Raw genomic sequence first — 25,722 nt, 5'->3', positions numbered from 1 at the left:
CCGAGGACCCTGGGATCATGACCTGAGCTGAAGGCAGATGCTTCACCGACTGAGCCACCCAGGTGCCTCCTCAAGATTTATTTAAACTATATCCTCTCTTAGAGTAAAATATTAACCTAATTTAAAGTCTAAAAATTGATTTCTATATCTTGGCACCAAACCTATTGTATCCTACTTAGGACTACAGATTTTCATCTCCAAATTCCAAGTAAATAAATAGTTGTTCACTTCTGGGGTAACCCTTTTAAAAACAATAACGTATGCTTGTTAATCTGAATCTTTTTTAGTTTCTGCTTCATGGTTTGGACACTCTCCCCACCACTACAGTCACAAAATCTTCTTTCTCTTTCTTCTGACCTTAGTCTGTGTCCTGAGTGAAAGTAGATCCTCCTTTCTTACACTCAATTCTGAAGGACTTCATTTTTAAGTATAAAAATAATAGTGTTATGAAAATAATACACGCTCATTGTAGAAGAACAACACACATTTATGTCTTAGCTAGCACAATCTCCCTCCCATAGATAACTGTTAACACTCTTCCCCCCCACCCCCACCCCTTAATCTTTATCTCAGAAGTGATATCTGATAGGTGGCTCTAAGACAAAGACCTGGGCATGCTGGCCTCAGCCCCTTCCTCTTTTGGGATAGGCCTGTGTTCTGGTTGACTTCTCTGCTGTGCAGTATAAAGTGTCCACCCAACTGGGCCCCAGACTGGAGAGTATGTCTAATTCAGAAGTTAAGCCTTCATAAACCCACGGGCCAGAGACTTTAGTCATGTTATCTTAACAGCTTTACAGATAATGAGGGTGATATTTTCATTTCCACCAGCCAGACCTCTATTTTCATTTCTACCAGCCAGACTCCTGTGTCTGCATCTCGGATAGTTCAAAATTCAGGAAGGAGGGAAAAAAAAGGATATTATTTCTTTGACTTCCTAAAACCCTAATAATCTTTATCTCTGTGCCAGAATGTTCCCCATCCTTTAAGGTCCAGATCAAATGCCATCCCTATAGTACCCCTCCTCCAAAAGGCAGACATCATCTGTCCTTGCTCTATATCGAATGTGGATATTTGTGTTTTATTTATGGTAGTTGACTTTTGTATTTAACTGTGAAGGAAAGGAACAAAATGGAAAAAACTTGAATAACATGGTGCATTAGTCTGGGTTCCCCAGAGAAACTGGCCGTGTTTGTATCACACCTTGGCTAGGATTTACTGGACCAGGAAGGTCACGTGACTCAGGGTGTGCCTATCAGCTTCCCTTTCTTCGGAATATGCAGCTAACTGGGAGTGAGAGACTGTGTTTCTCAATATGGGAATAGCATGGTGACTGAACTTATAAGCCATGGAGACAGGAAGGCAGTGAGCATATCCCATATTGTGGGCCCAAGAGACAGAGAAACCAAGCTGCAGAGAGAATGAGGATGAAACGGATCACAGAGAAATGCAGAGACAAACAAAAGTCCCAGTGGCCCTCCAGCTCCTTATTCTGCTCCTCCCTGAGACCTCTTAGCATTCCTGCCCTTGGGTTCTGGGATCTACCCCTGCTTCCTTACAATTTTCCATTTTTGCAATCACAGAGTCTTATTGCCAAAGAGTCTTAACTAAACACCTGTAATAATACATACAAAACCAAGAAAGTCAATGATTCACCAATTATAGTAAAATATACGTAACATAAAATTTACCATTTTAGCCATTTTTAAAGAGATTTTATTTTATTATTTGAGAGAGAGCAAGAGAGAACACAAGCAGGGGGAGCAACAGAGGGAGTGGTAGAGGGAGAGGGAGAAGCAGGCTCTCTACTGAACCAGGAGCTCAATGCATGATCCCAGGAACCTGGGATCACAACCCTAGTGTCTTAGGTTAACTACTTAATTCATAATCATAATTCATAGGCTTTTCAACCTTTTTACAAGATAGGTTCACAATATGTATGAACAATATAAACATGAGAGGTGCTTCTACTGTTAGGAGAAGAACTGAGATGGATCTATGGCACAGTCTCTACCTGGGATTCCAGAAATCTCAATTGTTGAAGCAACGATGATTCTCTAACAGAATGGTTTTTTATTCATATACTGAATTTTGAAGAAAAATGTTGCCAAGTTTTTATAGCAAACATTTGGAGGGTGAGAGTTCAGATGGTGCTGGGTATTTAATGATGAAGAGAAACGATGGTCTCTCTCTTTGAGAAAACCTTCTCCATTGGATAGACGGTGGCCTCCATTCTGGGCCTACCATGTATGGTGAGTGGACTCTTTTCAGGGGCTGACTCTTATTCCCTGGAAGGATTATGGACACTCCCAACCCGTTTGTTCACAGAATTCTGGCAGTTATGCCACAGGTCCCATGCAAACATCACAAAAGAGCTTCCTCCCACAGGCCCCTAGGGAATTGTTTGCAAAGGTTTTCTCTTTTATCCTCTCCTGGGCACTTAAATGAAGAACCCGGAACAGAAGGGAGTTAATTCACTGAATCATTATAGAGGCCAGTAGTGTCTGAGTGTGTGAGGACAGAGATGATTAAGACTTGGGACACTGACTTCTTCTAAGGGCTTATAGTTTGGAGGAGTCATAAGAGAATTCTGAAAACTCAAGTCTTTTGTTTCCTGGGAAAGCTGTGCTCAGCACACAATGCCTCTCATCTATTATGTGTTAAATAATAACTGTGATTTAATGGATAATCACTGTAAATAATCATTATGAAGAATGCATTGCAAAAGACAAGACGAAAACTCTTGTGCTCACTGTTTCCCATAAGAAGCTGCATAGTGAGGAAGTCCTTATCTTGACCCTGCTGCTTCAGGTGACCTCTGGGAGGGACCGTGTGTGTGTGTGTGTGTGTGTGTGTGTGTGTGTGTGTGTGTGTTGGGGGTGGGAGGGCCTTCTAAGTCTGTAGTCTGTGATCTGGGTGGATGCCTTCCTCTCCTTTGTGGGGTGGGAAAACTGTGAGGTGCTGTGCAAATGGGTGGCTTTGGCAGCTTCTGATGAAGAAATCAATGGTGTCTATTTTTTAAGGCCCACTGAGGGATAAATGGTATCCACATTTCCACCTGCCTCCCCACCCCCATGGCTATGTCCTGGAACTAGCAATTTCTCTTGCCTCGTGGGGCAGTTAATAGGCATTTTTTTCCCCAAAGCTCAGGCATGTAAAAACTCCTAAACTAAAACATACGTGGTAAACTCCTTGACATTGGTCTTTATGATGATTTTCTGGATCTGACTCCATAAGCAAGGGAAACAAAAGCAAAAATAAACAAGTAGGACTACATCAAACTAAGAAGCTTCTGCACAATGAAGGAAACAGCCAACAAAACAAAAAGGCAACCTACTAAATGAAGAAGATTTTCAAATGATATACCTGATTAGGAGTTAATACCCAAAATATATAAAGAATTCATACAATTCAATTGCAAAAAAAATCCAATATCCAATTTAAAAAATGGACAGATGGTCTAAATAAACGTTTTTCCAAAGAACATATAGAGAGAGCCAACAGGCACATGAAAAAACGCTCAACATCATGGAAATGTGAGTCAAAACCACAATGAAATATTCCCTTGCACCTGTCAGAATGGCTGGTATCAATAAGACAAGAAATAATGAGTATTGGTGAGAAAGTAGAAAAGAGGGAACCCTCATGTACTCTTGATGGGAATGTAAATTGGTGCAGCCATTATGGAAAACAGTATGGAGTTTCCTTGAAAAATAAAAATAGGGGCACCTGGGTGGCTCAGTCAGTTGAGCATCTGCCTTCAGCTCAGGTCATGATCCCAAGACCATAGGATCGAGCCCCACATCTGGCTCCTGGCTCACTGGAGAGTCTGCTTCTCCCCCTCCCTCTGCCTCTACCCCCCACTCATGCTCACTCCCTCTCTCTCTCAAGTAAATAAATAAAATCTTTTTGAAAAATTAAAAACAGAAATACCATATGGTCTGGTAAGTCCATTACTGGGTATCTATCATTCCAAAGAAAATGAAAACACTAATTCCAAAAGATACATACATCTGTATGTTCACGTTGGCATTATTTACAATAGCCAAGAGATGGAAACGACATAAACAACCTAAGTGCCCTTCAATGGAAGAATGAGTAAGGAAGATGTGGTACACAGACACACACACACACACACACACACACACACTGGAATACTATTCAGCCACAAAAAATAATGAAACTTTGCCACTGTGACAACATGGATGAGTCTTGAGGGTATTAGGATAACTGAAATAAGTCCAACAAAGAAAGATGATACCACATGATTTCACTTAAGCATAAAATCCATAAAACAAAACAGAACCCAGATACGTATAAACAGAGAATAGATTAGTGGTTGTCAGAGGGCAGGGGCGTTGGGGGCAAATGAGTGAAAGGGATTAAGAAGTGTAAACTTCCAGTTACAAAATAAGTCATGGGGATGCAATTAATGTATGAAACAGGGAATGTAGTCAATAATATCGTATTAGCTTTGTGAGGTGCAGATGGTGACTTACTGCGGTGACTGTTTTGCAACATTTACAAATGTTGAATCACAGTGTTGTACACCTGAATGTATAGTTCAATTATACCTCAATAAAAAAAATAATAATAAAATTTTAAAAACAAAACCCCTCAAAGGTACCCACTAATGAGTTCTTTAAATGTTGAATAATTGATACTTGTTAAATGCTTTATATGAGTGGTTCTAGACCTTAGCATGCATCTAAATCTTCTGGAGGTCTTGCTAAAAGTCAGATTGCTGGACCCTATTTCAGAGCTTCTGACTTAGTAGGCTTAGTTTGGAGTCTGAATATTTACACTGTTAAGTTCCCACGTGATGCCGATGCTTGCTGGTCTGCAACCACACTTTGATTCATATTATTTAGAGCTCCGTGCTGGGTTGTTTATAACTGTTTGAGTGTTTTAGTGATTAAGAGGACGTTGGTTGGGGTTTTTTGTTAGGCTGGGAATGCATCATTATTTTCCCCATTTTAACTAATGCAATATAGACATTTGATATCCTAAAATCTCCAGCAAATTTTTAGGAACAGATTAGATTCACATAGTCTGTTAGGCCTGTGCCGCCAACTTGAGGCCACCTGGGGAGTTTGTTGGGAGCCACCTTCTGGTCCAGCAGGCCCACATTCAGGACTGGACGTTGGCTGATGGGTGGGCCATGCCGGGAGAAGAGAACAGCCTGAAAAGGACCTCACAGCCCTGTGAGGAAAAGAGACAAAAGCCCATGCATTCTGCTGCAAGGCTAAAAAGCCCTTTCATTGCTAATGAAAACAATTTGGAGAACTTGGCTGGGAGCCCAGAGCTGGGGGAACCAGAGCCAGGGGTAAGTTATTCAGTGCCCTGTGGGATCCCCACTGGGCGAGTTAGGGAGCCCCAGGGTTGGCTATTGGATGGCATCAATGGAAGGGACCGAATGGCCACCAGGCTCTCTAACACCTGAGGAGGTGCCAGTATCTCAGCCTGGATGGGGCTGCGGTGTCCTTTGGGATGCCAGCCGGGGATTTCAACATTTTGGAGAAACGGAGCAAGCTAAGGAGTGTTTATTTGCCCAAGGAGTCAGGAAGCTTCACCTGTCTCACCCCATATCATTTTCCCCAATTTGCCACCTCTTCTTCAGTCAGCTTTCTTCTTGTTATTAAATCAGGAGATCCGTACATTCCAGTTTTTCCCAGCCTGTGAGAGGAGCTTCATAGAGGTTCCAGGAAGTGAGATCTGGGCCTTTCCACCGCTGTGTGTGTGTTTCCTTCAAGGCTGCAACGTTCATGCTGACGCTCCTCTCTCATACTCGTTGTTCTTGGTCTGCCCAGTGGGAAAATGAGGCCAGGAATACCTGTGTCCACTTGGCATGAGGGTGTTGTGGAAATCCTTTCATCTCAAAGATGAGTGAATGAATTATTGGAATATTGATAAGGAGGGGAAGTCTGTGTTTTGAGATTGTTTGTAAGGAGTTCTGAATTCCACAAAGGCAAGTGTTTGTCTAATTTTTCTTTTTAAAAAAAGATTTTAGTTATTTATTTTAGAGCGAGAGAAAGTGAGAGAGAAGAGCTGGGAGGAGGGGCAGAGGAGAAGGAGAAGCAGACTCCCCGCTGAGCAGTGAGCCCAATCCCAGGACCTTGGGATCCTGACTTTGGCCAAAGGCAAACTGAGCCACCCAAGTGCCCCCGTCTGAGTTTTCACGGACATCCCCAGCTCTTAGTGCAACGACTGACACATTGTAGGCACTCAAAGAAAAAAAAATAGTTGAATGAATGAGTCGGGGGGGAAAAGGAAAAACACAGAACTATAGAATTTAACAACAGGAGGGGTCTCAGGGTCAAGCTCCAACCCCGGTTTGTAAGCCATCCTCACACCCCGGTGGGCTCAGGAGTCGAGCTGGCGGCAGGCCTCCTGCTCCGTGGAGCAGCTCACGTCTCCCGCTCACGTTCTCTCATCGCTGTGCATTTTGGAAACGAAATAACTTAAGCTCTAATTATTGACTCTATTTTTGGCAAGGAATAAAGAGACATTCCAGTCCAGCTCTAAGCATAACGTGTCTGGTCCTATTCGCTCATAAAAAGTTAAACCAAAACAAAACCAAAAAACCTTGGAAACTTCCTTGGCATTCTGTGCGCTCACTCCAGGTTCCTGGAGGGGTCAGAAAACACGTATTGTCTGTGAACCCCTTCTCGGTCGCAGCTGAAGCCAACTAGGCCTCCCCAAGCTTCTCCAACATCTCGGACCCGCTGACAGGTCAGCCCCCGGCGAAGACAGTCTGGGTGACAGTCATCGATGGGAAAGGACCGGAGAGGTCTTGTGGTGTCTTCCCTACAGAGGTTGCACGGCTTGCTGTGGTCACCCCCAGCTGTCCTGAGGCAGACCCTGATCGGGTGCCACCCAAGGACACTTCGTAGGAAGGACACTGCTCATCAGCTGACCTGGAGGCCTTCAGACCGCAGGGCCCGCCGGGAGAGGGGCCTGGATGGCTCAACGGCCGGCTGTGGCTTAACGGCCTGGGAAGTTGCACACCTTCCCCCACAGCCTCTGTCTGCCCTTCCTCTCCTGCCTGCAGCCCCAGAGAGGCAACATATGCTCCTGTGGCCACCCCTGCCTGCCCCAGCCGGTCCAGAGAACCTTCCCCGGCTCTTCCCTCGGCGTCCGAGCCCTTCTGTGTGCTTGTGTGAGCAGAGGAAAGGTGCAGAAAGGCATCTGTCCCCTGTTGACAGTGGTTACCTTGTGTGGTGGGATTGGAGGGGGCGAAGGAGATGATCAACTTTGCCTGTACCCACCTCTCCGTTTGCCCGACTTGTTACAACCGGCATCTACAACACATGCAATTTTTAAAAAATCCAATAAAATTAAAAGCCAGTTGTAAAAGGATGCATAAGGTATGATATCATGTGTAGAAAATCCAAAACTACAGAAAACAATACTGTGCATTGTGAGTGGGGCCATACTAACGTAGTAAAAGCCCCAAACCTACCCAAACACTACCTACTAGCTGCAGAGAGCTGACACAGAGGGTACAGTGGGGCCGAGGGAGGCAACTTGCAGTCATGACATTTTGTTTCCTAAAAAAAAAAAAAAAAAAGAATCTCAAAGCAAATACACAAAAGGTTAATGTTCATTGGAGTGGGTGATGGGTACTTGGGTGACAACATTATTCTCCACAATTTTCCATACCTTTGAAATACTTCAGAGGCTAAAAGATTAACTGCAATAAAGGGAGAAAAGGACTTGTAACTTATCATCTTAGCAACTGCCTGTCCATTGTCGGGACAGAAGAAATTTGGGAAGGAAAGAGGGAGAGAGGGAGAGAGGGTGGATTGCAATGAGTTTGGGAGAGCTTATCTGCTTTTCTGATTTTCCTTATTCTTTGTCCCCGTCACTTCTGGGTGCTATAACCAACTACCATAGATTGGGTGGCTTCAACAATAAATATTTCTTCCCTACAGTTCTAAAGCCTGGGAAGTCCAAAAATCAAGGTGCCAGAAGAATCTATGTGTGGTAGAGGGTCCTCCTCCTGGTTTCCAGACAGTCGCCATCCTATTGCATCCTCTCTTCTTCTTTTAAGATTTTAATTTATTTTAGAGAGAGAGCATGAGAGTGTGACCGAGCAGGATGGGGGATGGGGAGAAGCAGAGGGGAAGAGAGAGAATCTGAAACAGACTCCACCCTCAGCATGGAGCCCAATAGGGAGCTTGATCCCATGACCACGAGATCATGACCTGAACCAAAACCAAGAGTTGGACTCTTTTTTTTTTTTTTTAAGAGTTGGACTCTTAACCGACGAGCCACCCTGGGCGCCCTGCATCCTCTTCTCATAAGGGCACTAATCCCACCATGGTGGCTCTACCTTCATGACGCCATCTAAGTGTAATCACCTCCCAAAGGCCTCACCTCCAAACACCATCACGTTGAGGATTGGAGCTTCGTCATGTGACTTTTGGGGAACACAAACGAATGTTTGTGTCTATGGTTGTCTTCCACATGTCTTATTTGGCAATAAACAAGAGAGGCAAAATTAATGTATTCTGGATGGATGGATGGATGGATGGATGGATGGATGGAAAGATGGATGCTTGGATGGATGGATGCACAGACATCCTAATGAACCGATGGCTTCTGGCTCTCAGTGCAGGTTGGAACCTGCCTTCATCACGAGGCCTCACAGAGACCATCCCTGCAGCTCGGGCACAGCTCACTGCTCGCCTCTGCATGTGATATGATGCATTCATGAAACAAGGCCCCTCATGCTTTTGCCTGTTAAATTACAAGTACGCACACGTGGTCCTAAGCAGTCAGCACACAGAGTGCCAACTGCCCATTATCCCCCTTGTGCCAGGGGGTGAAACATCCCTGGCGTCCTTCCCCAGGTCCAGGTTGAGGCCTGCAGGTACAGGCAGAAGAATCCAAGGGGACGGTGGCTCACCCGCTTTCAGGGGATGGGAATAACTTGTGTGGCCGTTCCATCTGCATGACCTCAATCTTTTCCTTTTTTAAAGATCGTGTTTATTCATTTGATACAGTGAGAGAGAGCACAAGAAGGGGGAGCTGCAGAGGGAGAGGGAGAAGCAGGTTCCCCACTGAGCAGGGAGCCCGAGGATGTGGGGCTCGATCCCAGGACCCTGGGATCATGACACTCAACCGACTGAGCCACCCAGGCGCCTGAGTCTTTTTTCTTAAAAAAAAAAAAAAAAAAAAATCCTTGAAGGGTGCATGAGTGGCTCAGTAGGTTGAGCCTCCAATTCCTGATTTCTGCTCGGATCATGATCTCAGGGTGATGGCGTTGAGCTCTGCGAGGGGCTCTGTACCCAGGGCAGAGTCAACTTGTCCCTCTCCCTCCCCCTCTGCCCTTCTACGTGCATGCACTCTCTCGATCTCAAGTAAATAAATAAGTAAATAAAATCTTTAAAAAAAAAAATCCCTGAGAAAATAGTGGGCAGGTTAGGTGTTCTTCATTTCCCCTTTTCCTGGAGTAGATAACCTGGATCTGAGGAGTTGAGGGCCTGGCTGGGGTCCCAGTGGAGGGCACGTCTCCCAGTCCAGAGAACAGAGCAGAGCTCAGCCACGGGCCAGCACAGGTGGGTACGAGAAGCCAGCCTGTTGGGGAAGTGCCCAGGTCCCGGGGGAGCTAACATTTGCCGGGCTCCTACCATGCCCGGGGTGCTGTACACAGTCGGATCGTGTCTGACTCCTGCAGCAACTTAGAGTTGGGTGAGCGGTGTGGTTGGAATGCGACGTGCACCTAAGAGGACGCGTTGGGAACGAACCCGCCGAGAAGCTTCGGGCCCAGGCTGGATAGGACCCGATGCCACGCCGAGGGTTCGTCTGTGGGTGACAGGGAGTGACCAGGGGCTTTTCGTAGGGTCGTGGCATAACCGGCCCTGGCTTTTGGAGAGGTCAGTCTGGCTGCGGTGAGGAGAATGGGGAGGAGGGGGCAGGAAGGGAGGCCGAGAGGCCCGGGCACGAGTGAGGGTGGTTGGGTCTCAGGCTGGGGCCTTGGGCAGGGACCCGGGAGGCCGGCTCTCAGGGCTGCAGAGGAAGCAGCATGGGCATCACCGGGAGGGAGCCGGCCAGGACGCAGCGCTCAGGCAGGAGGAAGAGGCTACGGATGGGGTCTCGTCTGGCTCTGCCCCCAACCAGCCCTGAGACCTTGGGCAAGTCACAGCATCTCTCTGGGACTCAGTTTCTACTTCTGTGAAACTGTGGCGCCGGAGGCAGTCTCTCCCGTTGCAATGACTCCGAGGCCTCTTGTGCAGGGCCTGATGCTGACCCGGCCAGGAGCGCCCGAGAAGCCACGAAGAGGCAGGATGGGGGCCGGCGGGGCCACCGGGCATCACAGCAAGCAGAGTGGCGACGCTGAGGCAAGCATGAGCCTGCCAAGACTCTCCGGGGTGGCCAGGACGACGGAGTCCCCGCCGCGGGCCCCCCCGGGTGCCGGCCTGCTGGCACGCATCCCGTCCTCTCTTCCCATCGCTGCCCGCACAGCAGCACGTTTTCCCAGGCCTCTGATCGAATGGCCTTTACAACCCTCACCGTCAGGCTTAAGGCTTGGGCGAGGTGGCAGGGACGAGTGATTGGCAGGACGGCTTCGAGATCACCCCAGCCCTCTAGCTCAGCCCCCTTGTAGGCAGGCGCTGGGCTGGGTGTCCTCAAGGTCCCCCTGACCTTGGCTTCCTGGCAGCCTCTGGCTAGAACCATGCTTAGAGGCCCCACATGGAGCTGGGGTGCTCCCTGCCTTGGAGCTGAGCACCTGCTAAGTTTCTCAGGCTCTGCCCCGTGTTAGAAATGGGAGAGGTTCTTGAGTGCTTGTGACTCAGTCCTCGGCCTGGTGGGGTTCAAGGCCTCACCTCTTTTTATACACTTTTTTGCTATATCACCGTGGTAAGTGACTCAGACTCTCTGTGCCTCAGTTTCCTCGTGTCTGCAGAGAAAGTGTGGTGGGGCCCACTATGGCCCCATACGGTGGGGACGATGATGTTACCTACTTTGCTCTTGGGAATGTTAAGTGAGAAAAGACCCTTAAACCATTTAGCACAGAACCAGGCACACAGTAAGTGCCCCCATTAACTGATGGACATTACCATAATTACTGTAATTAAGCATTTGCCGTCAGTATTGAGAGCCCACCTTGCACCAGGCTTGCAGGTACCATGCCTGCCTACGAGCCTGGCAAGCAGGGTCTCTCTCCTCAGACTTACTGTCAGGAGGGGAAGCAGACAAGGCCTTAACTAGTCCCCCCGTGCCCTTCACTAGGGATGCGGGAGGTGCTGTAGGGGCACATACCAGGGGCACCTTCCCCAGAGTTGGGGTTCTCAGCCCCAGTGGCCTCCCTCCTGTGGTCCCTGTGGTCTGGAATGTTTTCTCCTTACGTGAAAACATCTGCCCCCAGATGTCTGCATGACCCCCTCCCTCGTATCATTCAAGACTGATCAAATGTCACCTCCTCCCACGGAGGCTTTCCCGATCTTTCTGTATAAAAGAATTCCCATCCACCCCACCCCCTTCATTGTTCTCATCCCTTATCCTGCTTTGTTTTCTTTACAGTATTTCCAGTCTCCACTGATATACTATGGATCTGTGTTGGAAAATATAGTTATTGATCATTTACCTTTTCTAAAGAGAGCTTGATGAGAGCAGGGACTGCCCATTCATCAGCCCTTACGTATTCCTGGTGCACAGAACAATGCCTGGATCACAACAAGCCATCGATGAATGTCTCTGATGGATGAAGTGACCTCTAGGCTGGATCCTGAGGGATGGATAGGCGTTGGTCAAGGAAGGAGGTAAGAGGAGAAAAAGAAGATGCTCCAGACGGAAGGAACAGCATGTGCGAAGCCTGGCAGGAGGGGAGGAGAACATCACTGCGAGGACTTCCGTATGGCAAGTGTGTGTTAGTCTGGGTCTGCTGAGTAGCAGAGGCCAAGGAGAGATTAGCTATGCGATGGGTCTGGTGGAGACCCCTGCTGTGCTCGGCCCTGGACTGTGAGTAGCTCAAGGGAAAGTGGCCTTGATGTGAACTCATGAAAGCTCCAGAAGGATGGAAGCCAAGGCCGTCGATCCACTCTGCTCCCCTGCAGCCGGAGATGCGAGCCGCTCAGTTCCACGACTGCTCAGCGGACAGAGAGGACGAGGGAGGAAGTGGGGAGACATGAGTCTGCAGAGCCGAGCAGGAGGGGCTACATCGTGAAGATGGAAGATGGAAAGAGTTGGGCTTTATCCTAGAGCAGCCGGCATGCAGGGGGAGGAATTCTACTCACCTGCATGTCAGAAGGATTACACTGGCCACAGTGTAGAAACTGAAAATCAAAACCTATTAGGAGTCTAGAGCAGTCCTCCAGGCCGCTGAGGTGTAGGGGTCAGATTGGCGTCTTTCACTTAATAATACGCATCTAAGGCTCCTCCCTGGCTTTTCACGGCTTAATGGCTCAATTCTTCTTAGAACCGAGTAATAGTCCACTGTCTGGATATACTACGGTTTATCCACTCATCCACTGCAGGACATCTTGGTTGCGTCCACGTTTTGGCAGTTAGGAATAAAACTACCATCACCGTGTGTGCAGTTTTTGCGTGGCTGCACGTTTTCAGCTCATTTGGGTAAATACTAAGGAGGTGATTTCTGGATCATACGGTAAGTGCAGATTCTTAGCTTTGTCAGAAACCTCCAAACTGTCTTCCAAGGTAGCTGTATCATTTCGCATCTCTACCAGCAACGAATGAGAGCTTCTATGGCTCCACATCCTTGCCAGCAATTGGTATTGTCGGTGTTTTGGATTTTACCCATGCTAATAGGTATGTAGCGGCACACACATACCTGTCGTTTTAATTTGCAAGTCTTTAATGATCATGACCCCTTTATACAATTACATTTATAGTATGTCTCTGAATTATTTCAGATGTTCGCTTTACCTTGTTTGCTGAGATTCTTCTTGTTTTATATAGATCTCTTTTCAAGAGCATATTTTTTCAAAATATCTGCTTGAATTATTTTTCAAATGTATAACTTAAGTTTGTGGACTCATAAGTACAAGACTCCCCTCTTCTGTGAATCTCAATATCATTTCTGGAAAAGCGGGTGTGATGGGGTGGGAGGTATCTAGGGGGAGATTTGGGGGGAGACCCCTTTCGTAAATGAGGATCCATAAAACTCTAGGCTAAAAACAGAAAAAGGTCGTTACCGCTTTGGGTTGGTGGCTATTCCCCTCACTCCTCCCCACAGCAACTTCTGTAGACTACAAAAGTTACACTTGAAAATATTCTGAGATGCAGCCACTCTGGAAAACTGTGTGGAGGTTCCTCAAAGAGTTAAACATAGACCTGCCCTACGACCCAGCAATTGCACTGCTGGGGGTTTACCCCAAAGATAGAGATGCAGTGAAATGTCGGGATACCTGCACCCCGATATTTACAGCAGCAATGTCCACAATAGCCAAACTGTGGAAGGAGCCTCGGTGTCCATCGAAAGATGATGGATAAAGAAGCTGTGGTCTGTGTATACACTGGAATATTCCTCAGCCATTAGAAACAACAAATACCCAGCATTTGCTTCGATGGATGGAACTGGAGGGTATGATGCTGAGTGAAGTAAATCAATCTGAGAAGGACAAACATTATATGGTCTCATTCATTTGGGGAATATAAAAAATAGTGAAAGGGAATATAGGGGAAAGGAGAAAAAAAATGAGTGGGAGATATCAGAAAGGGAGACAGAACATGAGAGACTCCTAACTCTGGGAAACGAACTAGGGGTGGTAGAAAGGGAGGTGGGCGGAGGGTGGGGGTGACGGGGTGATGGGCACTGAGGGGAGCACTTGATGGGATGAGCACTGGGTGTTATTCTTTATGTTGGCAAATTGAACACCAATAAAAAATAAATTTATAAAAAAAAAAGAAAAAATATTCTGAGACTACTGCCTTATTTCCATAAACACTAGAAAAACGACAAGCGAAACCAGTGCAGAGAGGTACGCGACGTCACAGGCCGCACACCTGGCTCGCAGTGACTAGCGGGGGGACCCAGCTGCAGGCTTTCAGCTGGGCCGTGTGCTGGTCTTGGTATCTTTAGTTCTGAGCTCTGAGACCTTGGGGTTTCAAGATAAACACAAGGCAGACCCGAGGTCTGGGTTTCTTTCCAGAACCTTCTACCCTCCCAAGTCCTTACTTAGCTGTCAAGACTAGCGAACAATTCAGCTGCCACAAGACTTAAATGGTGTGCTAGGCTGCAAGAATTGACCTGGTTTAAATATTGGCAGGAATGGTGTGGGGGGCTCAGCCGGGGGTTTCTCACTGACCCAGCCGCCGAGCAGCCCCGGACCCTAAAAGGCCTCAAGAGCACCCTGCAGGCTTTTGTTCCCTGCTTGCACACAGCAGGGCGAAATCGATACTTGTTAACTGATGGAGAAAGGAGGTAGAGGCGAGGCACGAGTCGTTGAGCACACCCCTTAGCCCTTATCTGTGTGGCTGTTCGATAACCTGCTGGAAGGTACCGAGCTCTGAGACCTTGTGGTTTGAAGATAAACACAAGGCTGACCCTAGGGGTGCCGGGGTCCGGGGCTCTTTCCAGAAAGAGAGGAGCCTCTGGCAGTTGTGGAAAGGGAGAGGCCACGTTTTGTAACCGGGCCTGACAGGGAGATTAGAGACAGCGGCCACTTGAAAGGCTTCGAGAACAAAAATCAATACCAGGCCCTGCGAGCCAAGATTTCACCGCAAGCTTCAGCTGTTCGTGGGTGCTGAGCCGGAAAGTTGAGAGGGGCCCCGGCTGCCTTGCAGAGGAGGGGCAGGCTGTTGGCAAAGGCTGTTTAGTGGCCACTCTGTCCACAAGACAGAAGTCTAATCTTCCTTAGATCTGAGGTCAGTGGCCTCCACGGGAAGTAAGCGACAGGATTCAAACAGAACAGCAGTAAAATGACTGATCCTAGGAGTGGCTGCTGATAACCAGGCATTTGCATATTCGTATTCAGCGTTACCACAAGCCTGTGAAGCCAGTGGCGGAAGGTCATGTGACTTGCCCAAGGTGATCCAGCTGGTAAAGTTGAGAGCTGTGATTCCAGCTCAGCCACCCCAGGACACACAGAGCCTGGTTCCCTCCACAGTGCCAGCTCCCAGTGAGGGCAAGGACATGATTTCGACTCTGAATCAAGGAAAGGGAGCATATCTTAGGTTCCCAAATTGCAGATTTAAAATATTCTGCTGTGTTAATATTAATTTTCTTTCTCGGGACGCCTGGGTGGCTCAGTTGGTCAGACTCTTGGTTTTGGCTCAGGTCATGATCTCATGGGTCGTGGGATGAAGCCCCGCCTCAGTCTCTACGCTCAGCAGGGAGTCTGCTTGAGATTCCCTCTCTCTGCCCTTGCCACAACGTCCATGCACGTGTATACTCTCTCTCATAAATAAATAAATCTTAAAAAAAAAAAAAAAAGAGTTTTCTTTCTCACCTTAGAAAATTGACATTGGCTCTACCCACCCTGACCATGGTCAGCCCCTGTTCTGCTCATCAGGCTTCTTTAAAGATACTCCCACCCCATCACCAAGTCTGGGGAGAAGTGTGTGCCTCCTTCCCAACAGTGCATCGACTCATCCCTATGGAGAATCTAATAAAGCAGGGAGATGGGTATTTGATTCTGAATTTTCCTTAAGGATTCCCTGATTTGGCTTAGGCCCAGCCTGATTTCTCCCCAGACTGGTGGTACAGAAGAGCATCATAACTTAGGTAAACTAGAAAACCGAACAGTGGCTTTAAGTCATTCCAAATTGTACGTTGGAGTCTCAACTTCTGCAAGACCCTCACAACTTTGCACGAAAAAGGAGTTGCAGAACCATTTGTACGGTGTAATCCCGTTTCTATGAAACAAAAACTCTATTACATAAATTCATTTGTATTTGTAGGAAGTGTTCTGCGAGGATGCTTGGTAAACAGCTAACGATGGTGAAGGCCCAAGTCTCTGTATTGTGTTTGTGTAAACCATTTCTTCCTTCCCACATTTCTTTATTGCTGCAGACTTTTATAACCCTACGGATTACTATTTTAAAACGTATTCTTACATTTTCATACAGTTAGTAAAATTCACTCATTTTGATGTAGAGTTCTACAGGGTTTGACAGGTGTATACAATTGTGTCACCACCACCACAATCACCTAGTTCTCATCACCTAGGGAAAAAAAAAATCCCTCTCTCCTAATCCTTGGAACCAGTGAGCCGTTCTCCATCATCTAGTTTGCCTTTTCCAGAATGTCATATGAATGGAATCTTACAGTATGTATCCTTTGAGTCTGGCTTCTTTCACTCGACATCATTATTTGGAGATTTGTTCGTGTTGCTGCGTGCTTTGGGAGTTCATTCCTTTATTGCTGAGCAGTTCTCCATTGTGTGATGTATGCAGCTTGTTATCCACTCCTCGGGAAATGTTTGGGTTGTTTGTGGCTTTTGACAGTTATGAATAAAGCACTATACACATTCATGTACTTTTTTTTTTTTAAAGGTTTTAAGGTTCAGAACTTTTTAAAATGGACATGACTTATTTGGGGTAAATATCTAGGAATAGGATTGCTGGGTCATATCCTGAGCGTGTATTTATAAGAAATTGTGACACCATCGCCCCAATCAAGATAATGAGCTTATCCATTATCCACAGGAGTTTCCTTCCCCCTTTATAATCCTCCCATTACCCTTCCTGCCTTTACCCCATCCCCAGGCAACCAGCGATCTCCTTCCTGTCACCATGGATTAGTTTGCGTTTTATAGAATTTTATATAAATGGAATCATATAGTGTGCACTCTTTCCATCTGGCTCCTTTTGCTCTGCATAAAGCTGTTTAGAAATTCATCCATGTCATAGTGCGTATCAATACTTCATTCCTTCTTATTACTAAGAGTATTTCATTGAATCAGTACACCCTAATTTATTTATTCAATCACCTGTTGATGGATATTTGAGTTGTTTTCAGTTTTTAACCATTACAAATAAAGCTGCTATGTGAACATTCATGTCCAAGTCTTTGTCCGGGCCTATGTTTTCATTTCCCTTGGGTAGACACAGTAAATAACCTAGGAGTAGAATGGCCGGGACACAGTAGGTGTATGTTTAACATTTCAAGAAACTGTTCTGTTTTCAAAGTAGTTGCACCATTTCACATTGCCATCTTGACTAAATAAAAGTAATTTTTAAAAAATGGTGTTACCTGGGGGTGCCTTGTGGGCTCAGTCGGTGAAGTGTCTGCCTCCAGTTCAGGTCCTGATCCTGGGGTCCTGCTTTGATGAAGCCCAGCAATGGGCTTCTTGTTTAGTGGGGAGCCTGCTTCTTCCTCTCCCTCTGCCTGCTGCTCCCCCTGCTTGCACACTCTCTCTCTGTGTCAAATAAATAAATAAATAAATAAATAAATAAATAAATAAAATCTTTTAAAAATGGTGTTACTGGTATTTATTGATCCCTACATGTGAACTATACAAGCTTTCCTCAGCCACAGAATTTGGGTGGCAGTGGGGAGAGAGCTAAGTTTTTCTTCATAATAAAGGGAAAGGATGGAGGGGTAGTGTGAGGTAGGCCCCCAGGGAGAGCCAGGGATATGGGTCCTTGTGGCAGAAACACAGAAAATTAAAAGACTCGGTGACTGTGTGCCATTAATGGGCTTGGGAAGAGCACAAATGTCTCCTCTGGGATTTATGGGCATGTGGGGCGTGGGCTGTGCTATATAAAGACCCCTCTTCAATCTTCCGCTGAGAAATCTCCAGTGAAATCTGTATTGTTTACCAATGCTTTAGCGTGAGAGGATTCTGTGGGCCAGTGTTTCCCACACTTCAGATAAACATGTATTCTATAACCTACTATTTTTATCCAAATCGATAAAATTTGGATTTTACCACTTTTACCAAATTCATTTCATCTTCGTTCCAATCCTAAAAAAGTAACTATTTTCAAAACTACCTAAATTAAACACATTAGTCTCCAAACTCCCTCACTCATCTCATGGGCCATGAGTAGAACTCACTGCACACTCTGGAAAATTCTTTCTTATGGTGTAAAGGACATTCAAAAACCCTTCCCTCTACCTCTTAGGCTCAGTACCCAGGGCACACAAATCACACCCATTAACAGCAGATTAATAGGAGAAAGGTTTATTTTGCATACACACGAGGAAGTCTTATAGAAAAGAGTGCAAATGCCAAAGAAGTGGTTAGACTGGGGGGCTTACATACCATGTCATTTTTAAAGTTCTAAAATTTTTCTTTTTTGAGAGAGAGTGAGCATGCACGCACATGTGCTCACATAAAGGGGGAAGGGGCAGGGGGAGGGAGAGAGAATCCTAAGCAGGCTCCATGATCAGGGGAGCCGAGGCATACCATTCCAACTAAGGGTGATAACGGGTGGAGAAGTCACACGACAGAGTAAGTGAGGGGCTTGGCTTCTAGGTAAATTGTGGGAAAGTGAATACATAGGGAAAATTAATGGAAGATAAGGATTATTGTTATAGAGAATGAAGTTGGGGTCTTCTCCATTCATGAGAGTCTTCCTTGTGGTAATTGAGTCTTCCTCTTCCCGGTATGGGAGAAGAGACCCCTTTACAAATGGCACCTGAGGAACTCAGGAGGGTCTCAGGTTCTTTTCCTAGAACTCCCCCTATAGTGACAAGTGCTCCAGTTCCTTTGCTGTAACTCCCCCTCCAGCCACTGGGGGCCCATCTGATTTGTCTGCACTCCCTCCGAGGGGTCCAACACTCCCATTGATAAATCCAGGTTCCTGCCATTTCCACCCATTCCTGGTGAAAGTGACCCTGCCTTGGACTGGACCACAGACAGTGGTCTCTGTAGGTTTTGTGCCCAAAGTGGGGCTCAGTGAGCTTTGAGAGTCTTAATCACCCTTCTCGGAACAGATCAAGGATTATGAGTTGGGAGCCTTGCCTCCATCTGGGGGGGGGGGGGGGGCGGGGAGGTGAACTCTGGCTTCCTGCTCCCTGGCCATCCTTCCCGCCCACACTGGGTTTCTGACTGCTTTTCTGAGAGAGCAAAAGACATCCTGGAGGGAGGCAAGGGGGGCGGGGGACGGAGGGGTTCAAGTAATTCCTTTGGAGTCGCATCCTTCTTTTGAACTGGGATTATATAATGTGTCCCACGTGAGCTTCTCAGAAGTTTAGAGCAGTGGTTCTCAAAAGGCAGTCCCTGGGTCAGCAGACCCAGCAGCACCTGGGAGCTTGTTTGAAATGCAAATTAGCAGGCCACCCTAGACCTCACACCAAATTGGAAACTTGAGATGGAGGCCAGCGGTTAAAAAAAAAAATCCCCCACCATCCAGCCCCTGATCACCACCCAGTCCTTAGCTGCACCCCTTCCCCCACCTACACACACACACACACACACACACACACACACACACACACACGCTTGATGGCAAAGAGCCACAGCGTGAGGCTGTGATGAGGAGCCCAGGTCATTGGGAAGGTGACTTAGACCATCCGAGGCTTCCCTCGCCCTGGCTTTCCAACAGAAGCCTCCTGCTTCCAGCTGGACTTTCACACAGTCCCCGATCAATGCCTCGCCCGCCCTTGCTTTGCTTTCCCGCGGGCACAAAGCTGCGGCCTGTGTCCCTTTATCTGTCGGATGAATGCTTGGCCCGGCTCCGGCTGCTTGGTAATCCGGGCGAGAGACCTGGAAGTCCAGGGCAGCTTCTGGCTGGCTGCTGGGGAGCAGGGGCAGAGGAGGGCACGGCGGTGCCGCGGCGCCCCCCGGTGACCGCGCGGGACACAGCCACCTGGCCCGCCGGCCCGCGGACCCTGCATCTCACCCAGTCCACACCTAACCAGCAGCCCCCTGGAGAGCACTGACCAGGTCGGGGGTGGGGGGTCGCACCCCGACCCCTGCTCTGTGTGGGCAGGAGGGGAGTCCCGGGCACCCGGGAGGCCGCGCCACTCGCTGGCCACAGCTCTGTCCCTGCAGCCGCCGGCTCGGGAAAGGCTCTTCCCAGTCAGGCTTTCCAAGCTCCCACAGGCAGGCAGCACCTGGCGATCTGGGTAAAGCAGATTCTGGTTCCGCACATCTGGCTTGGGATCCAAGGTCCTGCAGGTCTAAGGGCTCCCAGGTGACGCCAGTCCCCTTTCGTGGCCCAGACTGGAAGGCGAGGCCTCATGCAGGGAGCGCTGATAGAACTTTCTGTGATGATGGAAGTGTCCTGACTCTGTGTCCGGCTGGCGCGTCGGCTACTAGCCACGTGTGGCTATTGAGCTCTTGAAATGTGGCTACTTATTGCAACCGAGAAACTAAATTTTAATTTTCATGAACTTCACTTACTTTCAATTTAAGAAGGCCCCCGTGGCTAGTGCCTCTCATACTGGACGGAGCCGTGTCCCTCGTGAGGGGGGCTCAAATTGGCTTAAAGATGGCTTGTCATTGAAGAGCCAAAATTCCATGGCAGGTTAAGGCAGGACTAATAATTAACAGACTTTTAGAGAGATTAAAGCCAGTCCCCTCCTTGCCATTTTACATATAAACCAAGGCCCAGAGAGGCCAAGAGACTTGTCCCAGAGCCACGGAGCTAATACAGCATTCTTTTCACCCCTCATACTTTCCTCTAGGCCCAAGGGCCTTCAAGAAAAGGAAATATGTGTTCCTTGCTTTAGGAACTTCTCTGTGAGTCCAACGGCACTATTAACAGAGTGATAATGTTATTTATCAGTTTATACAATATATGAATCAGTGAACCACATTTGTTTTTATTTATTTATTTTTTAAAGATTTTATTTATTTATTCATGAGAGACACAGAGAAAGAGAGGTGCAGAGGCACAGGCAGAGGGAGAAGCAGGCTCCATGCAGGGAGCCCGACGTGGGACTCGATCCCAGGACTCCAGGATCAGGCCCTGGGCTGAAGGCGGTGCTAAACCGCTGAGCCACCCGAGCTGCCCAGTGAACCACATTTAAAAGTTATTCAACTTCTCAAGAAAGTTAACTGATTTCTAGCTAAATCATATTTATATTTTTAGCTATAAGACCTGAGTCACATGAAAAGAATTATTCCCTGGGATATCTTGCAAGGCAACCCAAATTAAAGGCGGCCCCTGTCCAGGCTCCCACTGGTGTAGCTGGAGTGTCTGACTTGGCACAGGAGATGTGTGTGACTTCAGTTGGTACAGGTGAGCTGGACACCAATCATATAACGAGATGGATGAACAGGTTGTCCTTTATCACACTGGAGTGATTTACTTGGCTTAAAAATATTTTTTTTTCGGTTGTAAAGCAACATAAGTATATTATATAGAAATAAAATTGCACAAGAAGTATTAGTTATCTGTTGCTACGTTAGAGATTATGTCCAGAACCTGGCAGCTTAAACCAGCAAACATTTTATTACCTCCGTTAGGAGGAGAGGCTTAGTGTCATGGTTCTGACTCAGGGGCTCCTGGGAGATGGCAGTCAAGATGCCTCCCCGCCGCCCAGGGCTGCAGTGTCATCTGCAGGCCAGACTGAGGCTGAAGTATCCATGTCCAAGCTCACTCACACGGCTGTTGACAGGAGACAGCAGGTGGACCTCTTGCTAGGGTTACTCATGATGTGGCCGGAGCTCAGGGGTGCAAGAGCGCCTGGCTCTGGGGGTCCCAAACACCAGGTTTGCCCACTTGCCACTGACAAAATCCAAAGGCAGAGAGGCAAGTGGAGGTGAAACAGAAAAGAATGTATTTTAGGGAGGCCAACTCTGGCAAGACAGCAGACTAGCGTTTCAAAGGCTGTCTTCAAAGTGCCCCCAATATTCCAGGTTAATACGAGGAAAATGCAAGACAGAGGTCAGTGGCTACAGCAGGAAGGCAGTGGAGGTCAAGTTAATCATTGTCTTGGGTGGGGGTGCGGTGTGGGGTGTCCTCCCAGCTCAGGACAGTCCTTACGTAGTTTCTGTTCCCGTCAGGGAATGCTTTGCCCACAAGGCCTTTTGCCTGAACAGAGATAAGCTGGAAAGAAGAACCTAATCGGAAAATCTGAGGTCAGAGACCCCTGATACTAACAGTACCTTACATGCTAATTAATTGAATTTAAATTAAGAAATAATAAAAAACAACAAAAAAGAAAGTTTGAGGTCGGAATGCAGGTCCTTGAAGTCCTTCAGTGACAGTTTCTCCAAGAGTAAATGAGGAGAAAGCAAGAGAGCGGGGCCAAGACGGAAGCTGTAGGCTTCTGTAACGTCCACACAAGGCGCCGCATCACCACGTCTGCCACATTCTGTTGGCCACACACAGTAACCCTGCCTCTTTTCTCTCTCTTAAGATTGTATTTTATCTTTTTTTAAGATTTTATTTATTTATTTGACAGTGAGAGAGAGCACAAGCAGGGGGAGCAGCAGGCAGAGGGAGAAGCAGGCTCCCTGCTCAGCAGGTGTGGGGCCCGACCCTCTGCACACACCATCACCGTAGCACCAGCAGGTAGTTCCTTTATGTCTTTCATATAAAAATAGAAACACATGGCAGATTTTTTCTAACTCTTGAGTCATGTATTATTCTCTGCATTTTTCTTCCATTTTCCTTTTAAAATGAAAACCCAGACTTTTTAAAAGTGGGAGATGTGGGAATCCCTGAGGGGCTCGGTGGTTTAGCGCCTGCCTTTGGCCCAGGGCGTGATCCTGGGGTCCCGGGATCGAGTCCCACGTCGGGCTCCCTGCATGGAGCCTGCTTCTCCCTCTGCCTGTCTCTGCCTCTCTCTCTCCTCTGTGTCTTTCATGAATAAATAAATAAAATCTTTAAAAAAAAAAAGAATATTAAAAAATAAAAAAAATAAAAGTGGGAGATGTAAACTCAATTTTCATCATTTTATTGGATACCTTTGATTTCAAACATGCAAATCGGACATTACAAGATTGGTAGTGAATCAGTATCTTCATTCCCCTCCTAAACAGTTCAGTGGCATTAAAACATTCAATCAGATGACCAGCCTCCCATTTAACGTATTGTTATCTAGTATTTCAGTCTTTCCTCATTTTTGACATATCGTAAATCAGTTGTATAAATTAGTTTTATTATCTGTAGGCTTATGCCCTGGCTTACCTGTTTCTTTACTCACCATTGTTTCTTGCTTCCTGAAGCAAGATAAAGTCTTGGCTCTTGACTTGGTACCTGGAGGTTTCTTTTCTTTTTTTCTTCTTGAAAGCTCAGCATTTCTAGGAGTGTGTAGTAGGAAACATTTCAAATCATCTAGTTCCGGTGTGGCTGGTAGTTCCTTTATAAGATTTGTAGAATTGTAATTATACTGCTTCCTTTTGAAAACCTGCAACCCAGTGAAGAGAGTATGTGTCCCGAAGGGGGCAGGAGAGAGACAGCAGTATTGAGGCGGCTAAGAGAAAGTTGGGATGAAGGGAGAAAAGAAAGAACATGGGAGAAGGAAGGTGGCAAGATTTCAGGGGGGTGATGACTCAGGCGGTGCCTCCGAGGGAAGGAGCATCCGGCCCACTGAGACTGCTGTGCCCAGGTCAGGCCCACAGCCGCTGAGGGGACGGAGGGAGGCTGTCAGCGGGGCCTGTGCTGGTTATATCCAACCCGAATCACAGGAATACACCGATGCCGGGCTGCGACAGACCAGGAACCCGCCCCACTGTGGTGTCGCAGGGCCCTGACTCCCACCAGGACTCATACAGCGTTTGGAGGCAGAGTGAAGTTGATTAAAGGGAAATAAAGGAATTAAATATCTCTTGCTCATATAGTTGGCAGGCTGAGAGTCACACCTGCCCCCTCAATCTACACACACACACACACACACACACACACACACAATCTTTTACAACTGTATCTGTTGTCATTTGCTGCATCCTGGTTTTTTCCACCTCGCTTATATTATGGACACGATGCAAGGTCATTATCTATACTTCCCGACCATGTCCACAAAGGATCCCATCACGTAGAGGGCCACTCATCATGACATGTTCGGTTTACTGGCTGGGAGTGCAGAGTGAGGTCACATTGTTCCACTCCTCAGAGGTCCCACGTCTCATGGACCCTGTCAGGAGAAACTCTTCCCTCCCCAGAAGCCTTTAGGACTCTCACAACTGAGAATAACCCTCCCTGCTTCCACCCCGTGCCTCCCCAGTTCACCCCCCTCCCCGACCCCACCTCTCCTCAGCCCAAGAGGCCAGGCCAGCTCTGGTAATTCTCACCTGGGGAGACAAGAGAGCAGGTCCCCTGCTCCTCCTAGGGAGTCAGATGCTTCTTGGCTGCCACAAGATGTCACCAACAGCTTGGCGTGTGGATGCATTTCCTGTCCCCAGGGATCGCAGTGACCCAGGCTGTTTTGTCAGCCCTAACGTGGAGCTATTGGTTACTAGGTACAGATTTTATGAGAATTTAATGGGGGACGAGGGGGAGGACTGCAAGTATTGTAGGAATTACGAAGGCTGACCACCCATAGTCTCATTCTCCCCCTTCTGGGAACGTGATGGTATTGCATCTCCCGGCCCTCCTAATGAAGCTGTGTGAGTTTTGGTGGTCAAGGAAGTTAGTGCAAGTGACCCATGCGGGTCTGCCAAGTGGAAGACACTATGAGCCAGTTCACGACTTGTCACGTCTTTCTTACTGCCATTACTGCTGTCACCGTTCCAAATGGTGGCTACTCCATCAGCATGGGACCATGGAGAAGAGCCCCCAGCCACCCAAGACGGGTGTGAAAAGTTAATATAAAATAAAGCTTTGTTGCTTGAAGCACTGAGATTTGGGCATCATCTTCACAACCTAACCTAACCTGATTAAATTAAAAAAAAAATGAAACTACTCAAGGTTACAGAACCTTAATATTAAAACCAAAGGGAAGAAAGTATGTGGGCAGTTGGGACCATTTTATGGGACTTCAGCATTCCTCCTTGACTGACAGGGTTTTTTTTTTTTTTAATTTTTATTTATTTATGATAGTCACAGAGAGAGAGAGAGAGAGAGAGAGAGAGAGAGAGGCAGAGACACAGGCAGAGGGAGAAGCAGGCTCCATGTACCGGGAGCCTGATGTGGGATTCGATCCCAGGTCTCCAGGATCGCGCCCTGGGCCAAAGGCAGGCGCCAAACCGCTGCACCACCCAGGGATCCCTGACAGGGGTTTACAGTGGCCCTAAGACTGGACAACCCCAATGCCTGGAAATTGCACAGAACACGTTCCTTTCTGCTCTTGGGTAAGTCCAAGCAATTATTTTTAGGACATCTCTGCCAGACCTCCACCTTACGGCCCTGGTGGAGATCTGGATCCCCTAGCCTGCCATGGAAACATTAGACTACTTGGAGTTTTCAAAGCAAGATGGCAGACTGAGTTCCAGAAAGGGCAACATAAAGAAGATAGAATTCTTAGAAAAGTGCACATCAAAAGTATCCCCCCCCCGGGGCGCACCAGCGACAGAGGCAGGGTCTACTGACTCACCAGGCGTAATAAGTACGGTACCTGCTGTGACACTTGTAGGGACCCATGAAAATGCATTAATTTCGCTCACAAATCAATCGGTCATTAAATAAATATCTTTTAAAAAATACATAAGATGGTCATCTTTATACCAACTCAGTTATAAAACATAATTTCTCACATTTTATGTGGGTGGAAGGGGCTACAAAAGGAAGAGTGCTTGGGACCCCCAAACAACCATGCTGCAGCCCTGGAGAAAGGATTTCATAATCGGCATCAATCTGTGTTACCACGCGCCTCTGGGAGATGAGTGTGGACAATGGCACTGCCACCGCTTGTAAATGCCCTTTCCTTTATGAGTGTGTCCAATCTTCCCTAGTTACAACCAAGTGGCTCTGTCTTTC

General features: G+C 47.3%; 1 long non-coding RNA gene across 1 annotated transcript; it reads right to left on the bottom strand.

The window, feature by feature from the left end:
* Positions 1-601: 601 nt before the first annotated feature.
* LOC144324275 (uncharacterized) lies at positions 602-24,348 on the bottom strand. The gene is made up of 4 exons (XR_013389794.1): positions 24,099-24,348; positions 23,012-23,215; positions 17,159-17,324; positions 602-7,547 (listed from the first exon to the last, which is right to left on the bottom strand). It is a non-coding gene; the product is annotated as an uncharacterized LOC144324275 (long non-coding RNA).
* Positions 24,349-25,722: the final 1,374 nt, after the last annotated feature.

The sequence above is a fragment of the Canis aureus genome, chromosome 11 (assembly GCF_053574225.1).
Source record: "Canis aureus isolate CA01 chromosome 11, VMU_Caureus_v.1.0, whole genome shotgun sequence".
Classification (NCBI taxonomy): Eukaryota; Metazoa; Chordata; class Mammalia; order Carnivora; family Canidae; genus Canis; species Canis aureus.
The sequence above is the reverse complement of the archived record's forward strand: the minus strand, read 5'-3'. Positions and strand labels throughout refer to the sequence as shown.